The sequence below is a fragment of the Notamacropus eugenii genome, chromosome 1 (genome assembly GCF_028372415.1).
Source record: "Notamacropus eugenii isolate mMacEug1 chromosome 1, mMacEug1.pri_v2, whole genome shotgun sequence".
Taxonomy (NCBI): Eukaryota; Metazoa; Chordata; class Mammalia; order Diprotodontia; family Macropodidae; genus Notamacropus; species Notamacropus eugenii.
Genome location: NC_092872.1, coordinates 72098513 through 72110837, shown reverse-complemented (window position 1 = coordinate 72110837; position 12325 = coordinate 72098513).

Genomic DNA, 12325 nt, shown 5'->3' with positions numbered 1-12325 from the left:
AGGACAACAACCAACCAAGTAACCAATTAGCCATATACCCCATGAAGGCCAAAGACAGAGGGAAAGGGGTATGTGTGTGTGTGTGTGTGTATCTATATATGTTTGTCTAGTATGTGTATCTGTATACGTACAACCATGTATCACACCTACATGCAAACTGCCACACACATATTAATACATACATATGTAAAATCCCATATATATAAATAATTTTAAGGGAAGAGTATGCCCCCCTATTTGAAGAATGTTTTTGTAACAGCTATTCTTGCTATGCTTACTTAATAAATACCCTTTCTAAAAGCTATTTAACTCTAGTTGAGAATCAATAGCCAGCACACTGGCTAGGGGCTTGGAATCCCTAGTCCCTTAGTTATACCCTCAAAGTTCTAAGTAGTCATTGCTCTTTGAAGGCCAAACCTGCCAGTTGGAATGGGAGTTGAGACAAAAATATTTATAGCAGCATTTTTCTGGTGTCAAAGAAATAGAAACAAAATGAGCACCTATAGACTGAGAAATGGTTGAACACGTTGTGGAATATGAATGCAATGGAATATTATTGTGCCTTAAGAGATGATGACTATGAAGAATTCAGGAAACTTAGAGGTTTTTATGAATTGATACATAAGGAAGTAATCTGAATCAGGAAAACAATTTATACAATGACCACAATTAAGGAAAGTAAAGGAAAATAACAGTGAATGACATTAGAATACTAATCAATAAAGTGACAGTGAACCACTGATGAGGCTCTTGTCTTTTTTAAGTGGATAGGTGGTAGTCTGTAGGTGTGTAATGAGGCATCCATCATCAGGCTTGGCAAATCCCTTTATTTTGCTTAACTAGCCTTAAAAAAAATCTTTATTATAAGAGAGGTTCTATGGTGGTAGAGGAATACCAACAAAAAGGAACAAAAACTAAACATGTTTAGGTTGATATGATGAAGTTTAATGGGCAGTTTCTCTAGTGTTGGTTCACCTTTATCTTTAATATGCAAAGACTCACCTCTGACACATAATCACTTTGTAACCCAGGGGAAATTAATTTTTCAGTGTTCTAAATTTCCTTAGACTATAAATTGCAGGGAAAGAGTTCCCTAAATCTTTGGAATCATACCCAGTCTTCCTCCCCAAGAAAAGATTCATCTTTACTTTTCTATGTTGTGCCAACAGTCTCCTGACTTTAGGATTCAGTCTTCTCTCATCAGAACTTAGTATGTCCTTCTGAGTGAGAGATGATAAACTTCTTGCAGCCAAAGATAGTGCCTTATTTAGTTTTTAATCTCGCTCATCAACTCTTAGCATAGTGTTGTATATATGCAAGACACTAAATATATATTCATTGAATAAGTGAATCAATGAAAGAATTATTATGATGCAGCTTAAAGGGAAAAAGCATTCACTGATATTATACAACTGACATTCTATTCAAATATCTCACCCATAAGTACAGAAACCTATTATGTTATTGAATTTCATTGGGAGAAAAACTGTTGGGCAATAAGTAGAAGTATTATTTTATTAGGTCTGCTGCACTGGAAGCATGATTTCATTATGTCTTGGAGGCAAATTTTTTTCTGAAAAGTATACCTCCAATTTTATAAAAGAAATAAATAAGAAAATAGCATTCAATAGCAGACATTTTCTGTACAGACATTTTGTCATAAATACATGTATTCTCTGGGTTCTCAGTATGTATTTTCTGTATAGATAGATGTAGAAAAAGAAGGTGGTAAGAGATCAGAAGAAAAATAAAGCATGATTGGACAAGTCTTTGTCTTTCCTCACAGGTAACACAGAAGAAATTGGACAATATGGTATCTAGAGTTCCTTCAGGCTCTAAAACCAACACAATTTAAATTCAAACAAACAATAAAATACAACAAAACTGGGCTATCACATTGGCAAAAGTTGAATTTTTCCTAGTCACAGAAAAGTAGATTCTTTAAAGTTACTTCCAAATATAATTCTGAGTTTGGAATCTGGAAATCTATTTACAGAAAGATAAGCAACAAAATATAAACATTCTTATTCTTGGTATATGTTCCTCTTTTTGTCTCAGCATTCTAGCCTTCAAAATCTTCAGATGTGGCATTTTCCAAACTTGGGATGTTGGTAATTCACTCCTCTAAGTCACATTTCTTTCACTTTCAAAATACTATTCTATACTCACTACCTCTTGAGGTTTTCCCCAGATGGATTCCACCCAACTCTCTTCTTTCTAGAGTTCGTCACGTTAGGTTTTGTTGATTTCTTTAGCAGGTATACATAATTAGTAACCTTATGAATTATTTCTTCATTTACATTTTTATTTCCAAAGTAAGTTTTTCTTTTAAAAATTGTATTGTATGTGGTTTAGTGAATAGAGTGATTGGGTTAGGAGTGAAAGAGATCTGGATTCAGCACTTATCGCTGGCACAGCTTCTAAGACTAACTAAACTAACTCTGGCAAATCATGTTACTCTCAGTCCCCTGGGGAATTAAAAGTCTAAGCTACAGATGTGATGCTGGGAGTTCCTTACATCAGTGAAATCACAGGGCTGGACCACCAAAATAACTGGCACATAAATGTTTTGGTTGAATTTGACTTCCTGGTGTGAAACGTAAGAGAAAAATTCAAATACACTTTTGAAACTTGAATAGTTTTACTTAATCAACTATAAATCAGACCAACTCTTTATTGTACCAAATAAGTAATAAATAGACATAGAAAAGCACAACTTGTATATTTATTATTCTATTTTCACCATTAGTATTAATCTCTGTCATGCATATAAAGCTTTTGACACTATAGCCCATTCTAGATAGTCTCTATTCCAGCGGTTTCCTTGACAAAGCCATCTTCCTACCTACAAGTCCTATGCCTTTCTTTCTTCTTCTGGTGGTCCTGATGGCTATGTCCTAGACTCTCTTTGCTTCTCTCTCTCTAGTCTCTTCCTTGGTGATATCATTTATTCTCATGGTTTCAAATATTGTTGTTGGATTCCAATATTATCTCTATACAAATGGCCAACAAATCTATACATTGTACCCCAATATCTCGCCTGGACTTGAGTCCTGAATTGTCAATTATGTATTGATATCTCATGAGGCACAGTAAAAACGTGGGTGATTTTCATTCAATTTGTATCTTTGTACCCTTTGTGCCAAGAACATTGCCTAGGTGTTTAATAGATGTTTTTTTAAATTTTTATTAATAAATGCTTGTTTTATTAATAGGTGTTTAATAAATTCTTGTGGATTCATTAATCTGTTATTTGAACTTAGGTATTATGACTCCAATCAAATCCAGTGCTTTTCCCACACTATTATGGTCTTCTGACTCCAAATCCTCTGTACTTTCCCCTACATAACTCTGCCTCTGGGATCTCAAGTGGACAAGAAGGTATTTTATATCAATGAGATTAGCTAACAATTATATAGCACTTTAAAGTTTGTGAAGCACCTTACATACATCATCTCACTTAAATGTCACAACCCCAGAGAGTAGGTGCAGTTATCTCATTTTGCAGATAAAACAACTGAAGCCTGGAGAGATTAAATGTCTTGCTCAGAGCATTCAAACCAGGGTCTTCATGACTTCCATCAAGTCCAGCCTTCTATCCATATGCTACAAGGATGATTCAAATCCTTGTAGAAAGTTATGTAAATATGAATGATTACGATAATGTTCAAACATTTGTCATTTTTCATTGTTTATTTGCAGTTGAACTTATAAATATTATTTAATAGTATTATTTTTATATATTTATATATAATTATATATTTAAAATAAATAAAAAATAAAGAACTTTATTTTAAATATAATTCAGAAATCTGTTTTTCTATTCTAGTTGCAACTGAGGCATCCTGCCTCCTTCAGTTCCTTTTATTTATAATCTGGCTCTGGCCCACCTTTATTTTACAATCCAGTCAAACTGGCTTGTTAAAGGCACACATCTCCCACCTCTGAGCCTTTGCAGTGGGCTATCCCCCTTTCTTAAATGCTTTCCCTTCTCACCATTACCTTTTGGAATACCAAGCTCTCTTCAGTGACCTGCTCAATTGCCACCTCTCCATCCTATGCAATTTCCCATCAGGAAGCAGTAAAAGCCTTGAGAGTAAGGATTATTTTTACTGTAGTTTTTGACTGAATTTCACATTTTTCTTTAACTGAAATCGTCTTTTGTGGATCTGTATTGGACAAAATGTGATCCTGTTATGCTGAGCCAACCCCGGAAGGTTCTGTTTTGGTCTTAATGCCATCTCTGGGACTTTGCTGTTGGGGATCTGTATCTGCATCACTAAAGTGATTTTCGCACTGTCTTTGCCCTTCTTTGCATCCTGAGTGTTTGGCACAGTGACTGTCACATGGTAGGTCCTTAATAAATGGTTACTGACTGACTCAAAAATCCTTTATGTCAGTTCCGGACTATAGGAAGCAAACTCAGTTCATCGAATTGTTTGCAAGCATTTTTGGATTGTCAATTTTGCTGTGAAAACACACTTAAACACACACACACACAAATTGTCTACTACACTACAGTAAATTACATCAGAATTCACACATCTGCAATTCTGTACAAATGAATTCTTCCCCTCCCCTTGCATGCCTACTAGTTACTTTACTTATTTTTTTATTTTTCAAAAGAAATTTTAGTTACTTTAGAAACTTGTTTTTGTTCATTGTTATGATAAAATATGTTATAGGGAAATACTTTGTGGAAAATAGGGTATTTAATGTACTGATTTATCTATCAATTTTCTCCACAACCAGCAAGGGAATAAGCATTTACGCAGCCCCTACTTTGTGCCAGGCACTGTCACTATCCAGTGAGGTAGGAAACTGATGCAAACAGGTTAACGGACTTGCCCAGGGTCATATAGTTAGTAAACGTCTGAGGATGTGGTTGAATTCAGGCCCAGTGTTCTATCACACTGCCACCCCAGCAAGATCCCAAGTAGTAATAGAAAGAATTCAGATAACTTAGGACAGTAACAATCGATAATGACTTGGTTATGCGTTGTCTGAAGACAGGGCCTGTTTGGATTGCTTTCCCAACACTTAGAAATTGTTCTTGGAACACAGTAAGAGTTTAAAAAAAAGTTCTTTCCCTCCCCCCACCCAATTTCTCATCTGTCTGTCCATCCCTCTGTCTAGATGACCTCTGAGGTCCCATCCAGCTATAAGATACTAAGATGTAAATGAGGTAACTCTTTTCCTACTGCGGTAAAATCAAGGCCTCACTTTCTGTAACTTCCTAAGGATATCCTGGTAGGAGTTACCTGAAGGTACTTGTCTCCATAGAAACACTAATTTGAAAGCCAATGATCTAAAGAAAGGTATTATTCCTTGAGGCAGGCTGTTTACGTGAATCAACATTTCTCTAATACTTGTCAGTGTTTTGTAACACTTTCTTAAGTGCCAATTGTAGCTTGCCAGTTCTCCTGAAGTGTAGAGGCTGTAAATGGGTGAAACCAGAATGGTAACCAGGTTCCCTTGGGGCTTTTTCTGTCATTGTAATGCAGAAGTTCTTTTTAGTGTTTTCATTTTGCATAATCATTAGTTATTTGGAGACTAGTGAGAAGCACAGAACAGATCTATTAAGTCTTGATTAGTCAGTATGCCTTAAAAGTGCTTGTTTTTCATTATCCCCCACTTCTTACCCTTAATCCACACCTATTGGAAGTATTTTTATCTTGATTTTCTGCATTTGATAGTGCAACTGGAATTTACTTGCTGAAAGGGATCTCCAGGGATTACTTTAGGGGGAAAAAAATGTTCTCCTGGAATTAAAAAAAATTACAAGCATGCTGTAAGGAAACATCTGGCTAGAAAAATATATGGGTGGGGCACCCCAACTTTCATCACTTAAAACTTGTCATTTCCACTGCTCTGCTGGAGAAATATTCATTCATTAGCACACAATCTACACCTCTCAGATTTTGAATAAACACAACATCAGAGTCTAAGATTTAATATGCTCTGTTTTCTCTTCTATTCAACATTAACCTTTAAATCTCAGTACAAGGAGTTATAATCTGTTTTTGCACTCTTTCAAAATGCTGAAGAAAAAGTTAACCCAGCCCAAATCAATTTATTATTTGTTTTACTGAGGGCGAAAAAAAGCCAGCAAAGCAACTATGCAGAGGAGCAGCTATGAAAAGAAAATAAACTTTATTTTCCACTATCTCATGGTTTCCAAATACTTAACATCCAGAGAACTTGTTCTTTCCTTTTATTGTGGATTTGATGGTAATTCTGAACTCGATGCTCCATGTAACAATACACTAAGGGACTGCCAGTGTAAAACCCTGATTTATTTAAAGATTTCCATTTTATATTAGCAGATTACTATTGGAGGTAAAATAATCTGTATAGAAGAATTAAGGAAATGAGCTATGAAAAATCAAAACAATAGAAAGAAACCAAAGAGAAGCCACGGGGCTAAGTGGATGGTTCACCCTAGTCCTTGAAGCGGGAAGACTAGACTTCAAATCCAGCTTCAGATATTTACTAGCTGTGGGACCCTGGGGAAGTCACTTTTTTACATCTGTTTCAGTTTTTCTATCTATAAAATGGGGGTAATAATAGCACCTATACCCCAGGGTTATTGTGAGGATAAAATGAGATCATACTTATTACATGCTTTGTAAAACCTAACCCTTTGTGACTTCATTTGGTTTTTTTGTTTTGTTTTGTTTTGTTTTTGTTGTTTTGGCAAAGATACTGGAGTGGTTTTCCATTTCCTTCTCCAGCTCATTTTACAGAGGAGGAAACTGAGGCAAACAGGGTTAAGTGACTTGGCCAGGGTCACAAGCTAGTAAGTGTCTAAGGTCATATTTGAATTCAGGAAGATAAGCCTTCCAGACTCCAGGCCTCAATTCACTTCAGCACTTCCCTGCCCACTAAAAATGGACTATATGAATGCTAGCTATTATTAAGGTAGCGAACAAAGAGAAGTAATTCAATGCAAGAATACTTGGTTATATCAGTAAGGACTTGAAAAAAACCAAGTTGAGAGTTATTTCTTTTAAATCTTTTTTGGTTTAAAACATTATTAGTCAGTTTTTTAACTAGGTGAATCTAATATATAAATTAAACGGGAGGTGAAAGCCACAGGCCCTAAAACTTTGAGATCTTTGACACCACTCCCAACTTATATCTCTTACTGTTCCTCGGGTCGTCAGGTACATGAGGCAGTGGTATGATGTGCAAGTTCTGGAGTCAAAAGTCCTGTTCCATGCCAACACCTGCCATTTAACGATCTTAGACAAATCATTTAGTCTCTATAGGTCTCAGTCTCCTTATCTGTAAAATGACAGGGTCAGACTAGACAGTTTAAATATTTGCAACTCACTGAATATGAATTTTTTGTGGGTAAGTTCAACCAAAGTTTTGTCTGGTCCCAGAAATGATCAACCATGCATTTTGCATTGAAAGTTTAATGAGAATGTAAGCAAGAACTCTTTACACTTAACAGAAAACAGGCATATCTGTTCAAGGGTGGTTAAATAAAATATTGTTGATCTTCTGGGTAGGAGGCTCATTACATGGAATTCTATGGGCCAAGATCTGCACTAACTTTGGACATATGTAGGCCTAAATTCTCCAGAACGAATGTCAAATGCCTTTCTCTTCTTTTCTTTACTCTGTCTTTCGCTTTTCAGTTTTTGTTGAACTAAATGCTAAACTGGAGAGGGTGGCAGTGGTGATGGTGATAAGAGTGTAGGGGGAAGGAGGACACTGTAGTTAATATCATCAATCTTTGGAATGGGTTTAGAAAAGGTACCTAACTTCAGTGAATCCTACTATTAATGGGCTGTGCAAATGGCATTTTTTTTCCTACAAAGCCCAAATACTGTCCTTGGCTGTCAAGGACATCGCACTTGTAGATGTGGAGAGCCCTGGTAGAAGTGCACTCTGCTTGAACTATTTCAAGAAGACTAATCATGTCTCTGTTCTGTTTGTGTGAAAAATCTTAAATTAATCAGAATATATTAACACTTACAAGTTACTCAGCCATGTGGATAATATGTAAATACGTTTATATTGTTCATATATAGACACATTAAGATGCTGTGATGGTATTTATATCTGTGTGTCTATGCTTATTGCTTATATATACATATTCCTTCTGTTATGATTTATATTTTAAAATATATCAAAAATTTCTCTCAAAGAAGGCCAAAGGATGGTATTCTGAGGCAGTGGTGGTGGTCTTTATTTTATGTTGTTGCCATGGTCAAGTATCTCCTGAAAAGAGATGCCTGGACCTTGAAAATCTTATCAAATAGGAGCCTAGCAGCCTAAAAACTGTCTTTGACTAAAGGGTAAATGGATAATTTCTGGCAAGTTTATTCATCTTTTAAACTGTAAACAAAAGGGTGAGTTGTGAAAACAAACACTTCGTTTTTTCAGAGGCTCTTTCTTCTCAGCTGAATTTCTTTTCTTTCCTCTCACACCTTTTCCCATCCTTAAGTCTTCCTTCCTCCTAAGCTTTGTCTCTTGTACCCAGTACAAGTACTGAAGTTGCAAAGGAGATATTTTTAATTATAAGTACTACAGTAATGAATTCAAGTGTACTCATTTATCATAAAAGGCTTCCCCATCTGCCTCTAAAGTATGCTTTAAAATGTTGTGTATTTGATAACATTAACACTGAGAATTTTCCATCCGTTAGTGCTAAGCATTTCAGATGCTATTTTTTTTTAAGAGCATGGAGGTAGTTTCAGGCAGAAACAGTACATTTATCTGTGTATGTGAGTGCGTGTGGTCTCTTTTCCTAATTTATTTGCACTTCAACCCATTGGGATCAAACTGCAATCCCTGTAGGCAAAGGGAGATTAGGGAGAGGGGTCTCACTTCTCCCTCCTCTTCCTCTAACACACACACACTCACACACACTCACACACACACACACAGTCACACCCCCAGAAGAGAAAGCAACTTCTCAAGTACCACAAGTTCTTCTGGCCACTGTACAAATTGTTCCTGAGCGTGGAGGTTTTCCAAAAGACCTAATTAGCAACTCACAGCAAACATTTCTTTGCATTAGCTAATGATCCGGCTACACTTGTAAGCAAACAGTACCAACATATCTAATCAATGCTGAAAAACCAACCAAATGCCTATTAAACATCTGGATGTAATTTTCTAGTTAAAATAAAATGAAAACATGTGCAGGTTTCTTTGATCTATGCCTTAAAAAAGAAATTGTTGATAAAAAACAATACTGACCAGTCAATGTGTCATTTTCATAAAGTCTACTCGTTTCTCTTCAAATGCTCCCAATTTAATTTTGTTGGTTTCCTGCAATCTCTAATTTTACCATATTGTGAGAAACCACAAGAGATTCTTTGGATCTGATTTTATTTGAGGTTTTACTGCTGCATGGATCTGCTACTGATTTTTTTCAACTTTTCAGTCTTTTTTTCCCCTCTTTTTCTGTCTCTTTTAGTAAAGGAGCATGGTGAGCAAAAGGTTATAAAGTAGTGCTGAGAAAAGTCCTTCTGGAGCCCCTCTGACAGGGTTAGGCTCAAAGAAAAATTCCTAGCTAAAAAAAATTAAATGATGAATAATGAAAGCGGTAACTATTAACTAGAAAGTAGAGAGGACAATGAAAATGGCTTTTTTAAAAAGCCTGACCCCATTATTATTTGTTTCATAAAAAAAGAGGTAATCGTTTTAAGAAGATACATAATTTTTTTGGATTCTATGATTAGCTACCTCAATTAACTTTTTTTTCTCATTGCTCTGCAATGCAGAACAGTGGAATAAATCACAGGAAAAGATTTTCTCCTATTAAGGAAACAATACTATCTAGTATCTGTAACATCTAGTATTCATTTGGACATGTAGTGGAAATACTTGTGTTATTAGTAGGTTGAAGATTTGATAATCAACATGTCAATGGAAAAAAATGTACATGCGCATCTATGGTAAAATGAACAGTACCACAATCCTTTGTTTCCTTTTCTGGAAAAAAAAAAAAGGTACTCTTCGTCAGAAGCTCAGTATTACATGGAAACTGCATTTAATATTTTTATCCATATATTCATACATGAATGTGAAGGTTAAAAAAATTATGTTTAACAGACTTCAAATAGAAGAGTAGAAATTATGAATTTGATAAGTAGGCACTTTCTATTTTTCTTTTAAATAATACTGTAGGCAATCTGCACATATATTATTTATTTAAAACATAAGATTAAAGCTGCTTGATTGTTTAAACACCATCATTTGTAATGCAGTTTGATGAGAGTTTTGCAGTATAATTATTACAGTCTGACAATCAAGGAGAAAATATGACCTTGAAAAGGGGCAGAGCCTTCTATATCTTGCAGGGATGCTGTTCTGAGAAAAAGAAGAAACTGGTGAAAAGTAGCCATCATTAGGGCACATAATTAGAGACTTTCAATTGTAAAAGATAATTTTCCAGAGATAACACAGGAAAAATCTGTAAGTCCTGGTGTCTCAATTGCCATAGGTCAGGAAGACCTTTGTCATTAAAGAAACTTAGAGTTTTCTCCAATATACACAGGAAAACCTAGTGATTAAAAACATTTTAAGTTCATAAAAAATTACAGAACATTATTATGGGGTGGGGTGGAGTAGGGAGAATGGAGGGAAGAGGAGGAATAGAGGGGAAGCAACACTGTTTTTGTTCCTGTTCCAAAATACACTGTTTTAATTTGTCTGTTTATATCTAATTACCAGCTTGTGCCAGCAGGTTAAAATTCACACCAGCCAAAGCTGGGTAAGCAGGTGTGTTGCTGTCTCCCTCACTAGGTATCCTCGTATATGCATGCATATCTATGATATGTTCACATGTTCTGCATAAAAGTGAACAAAATCCTATGAATGCAGAAGAAAAATTGTTCTAGGTAAACATAATGGGATATCATTTGAATATTGTCCATCAAACCAAAGTGGATCTTTGATACAATCACCAGATGTTGCCCTCATGTAAACATCTACATGTCCATAATACACTTAGAGGTATATGTATATGCATATAGGTCTGTATACATATAGTTGCATTTGAAATGTATTTGTCAAGGAGGGGAGGAAGGCTGAATTTATGTGATGACATAATCTGACAAAAATAGGAAGCACTTCCAGCGACTTTATTTTCCATGTAAACAAGACAAATAGCAATGTTTGTGATTATTCATGAGTGAAAATTCCACTTATTTAGTAGACTGCAGAGATAAAATTCTGAATGTTTAAGAATTTACTATAGCCTTCAAATATACAGCCTAAAAATGTTTGTTTTTCATTTATAATTGAAGTTTGAGGCTTGATACAATCATGAAAAAATCAATCTTATAAATGTTTTAAAACTGCAACAGTGAAAGATGTTGCATAAAATGATCCTTTAAATATTTTAAGAAGAATGATCTTTGTAAATGCAAGAATCTTTAAATAAAGTGCATCTGTTTAAATAGCAAATGCTTAAAAAAGACTTGAGTCTTTAAGAGTTTTTAAAGAAGACAATTGGGATAAAGTAGTCATTAATACTAAAAGACTCATTAACTAAATTCCAACATAAGATTCATATTTGTCAAAGAAGTACATTTCCAATTGAAGAATATGTTACCATTTGACAAAGATAACATTCACACATGGGGCATGTGGAAAGACTATAATTTAAACAAAACTGAAAACTCTTTGCAAAATTAAAGCCTTTAAAGTTTGTATGCATACATTTGCGCTGACAGAACTGAAAACTACCAATGCATTCTATTTATACAAAGACCTTTGAGTTGATCTATGAATTCCAACTATGTCACTTACCCAACACTCCCCAATTCATCACCTGAAATATTTCAGTGCTCTTTTACCATAAAAACTATCTGGGGGAAAAACAGGTTTGCCAGTACACAGGGGATGTCAGTACACACTATTTCTTCCTCTCTTTTCAGCTTTTGGAAAGATTATGGTGGTAACTGGGGTGTAAGACTCTTAAGAGTCTGCGGTTGATTCACAACATAGGCTGGTTACAATTTGCAAAACAGGGTTTGAGTTCATCCTAAGCAAGTAGCAGGACTTTTCTGCCGACATGTGTGATTTGTGTCATTAGTGCTTTTTCTAGCCTTGTGTTAAATAAAACCACTGTGGTTTTTAAAAAGTGCTTTGAGATCCTAAAAAATAAAATGCTACGCAATTTCAACGTGGATGTTATACGTAAAAATGCCTAGGAATGCCTTCCACTCTGCCTTTTCAAGTGCATGTGCTACCCTTTCGTGTCCGTGAAAAGGTAACTGTTGCTAAAAACAAACCTGAAAGACATTTTGAAAGTGACCTGGCTTTCAAAGTAACAGTATCAAACGAGTGGTTTCCATGA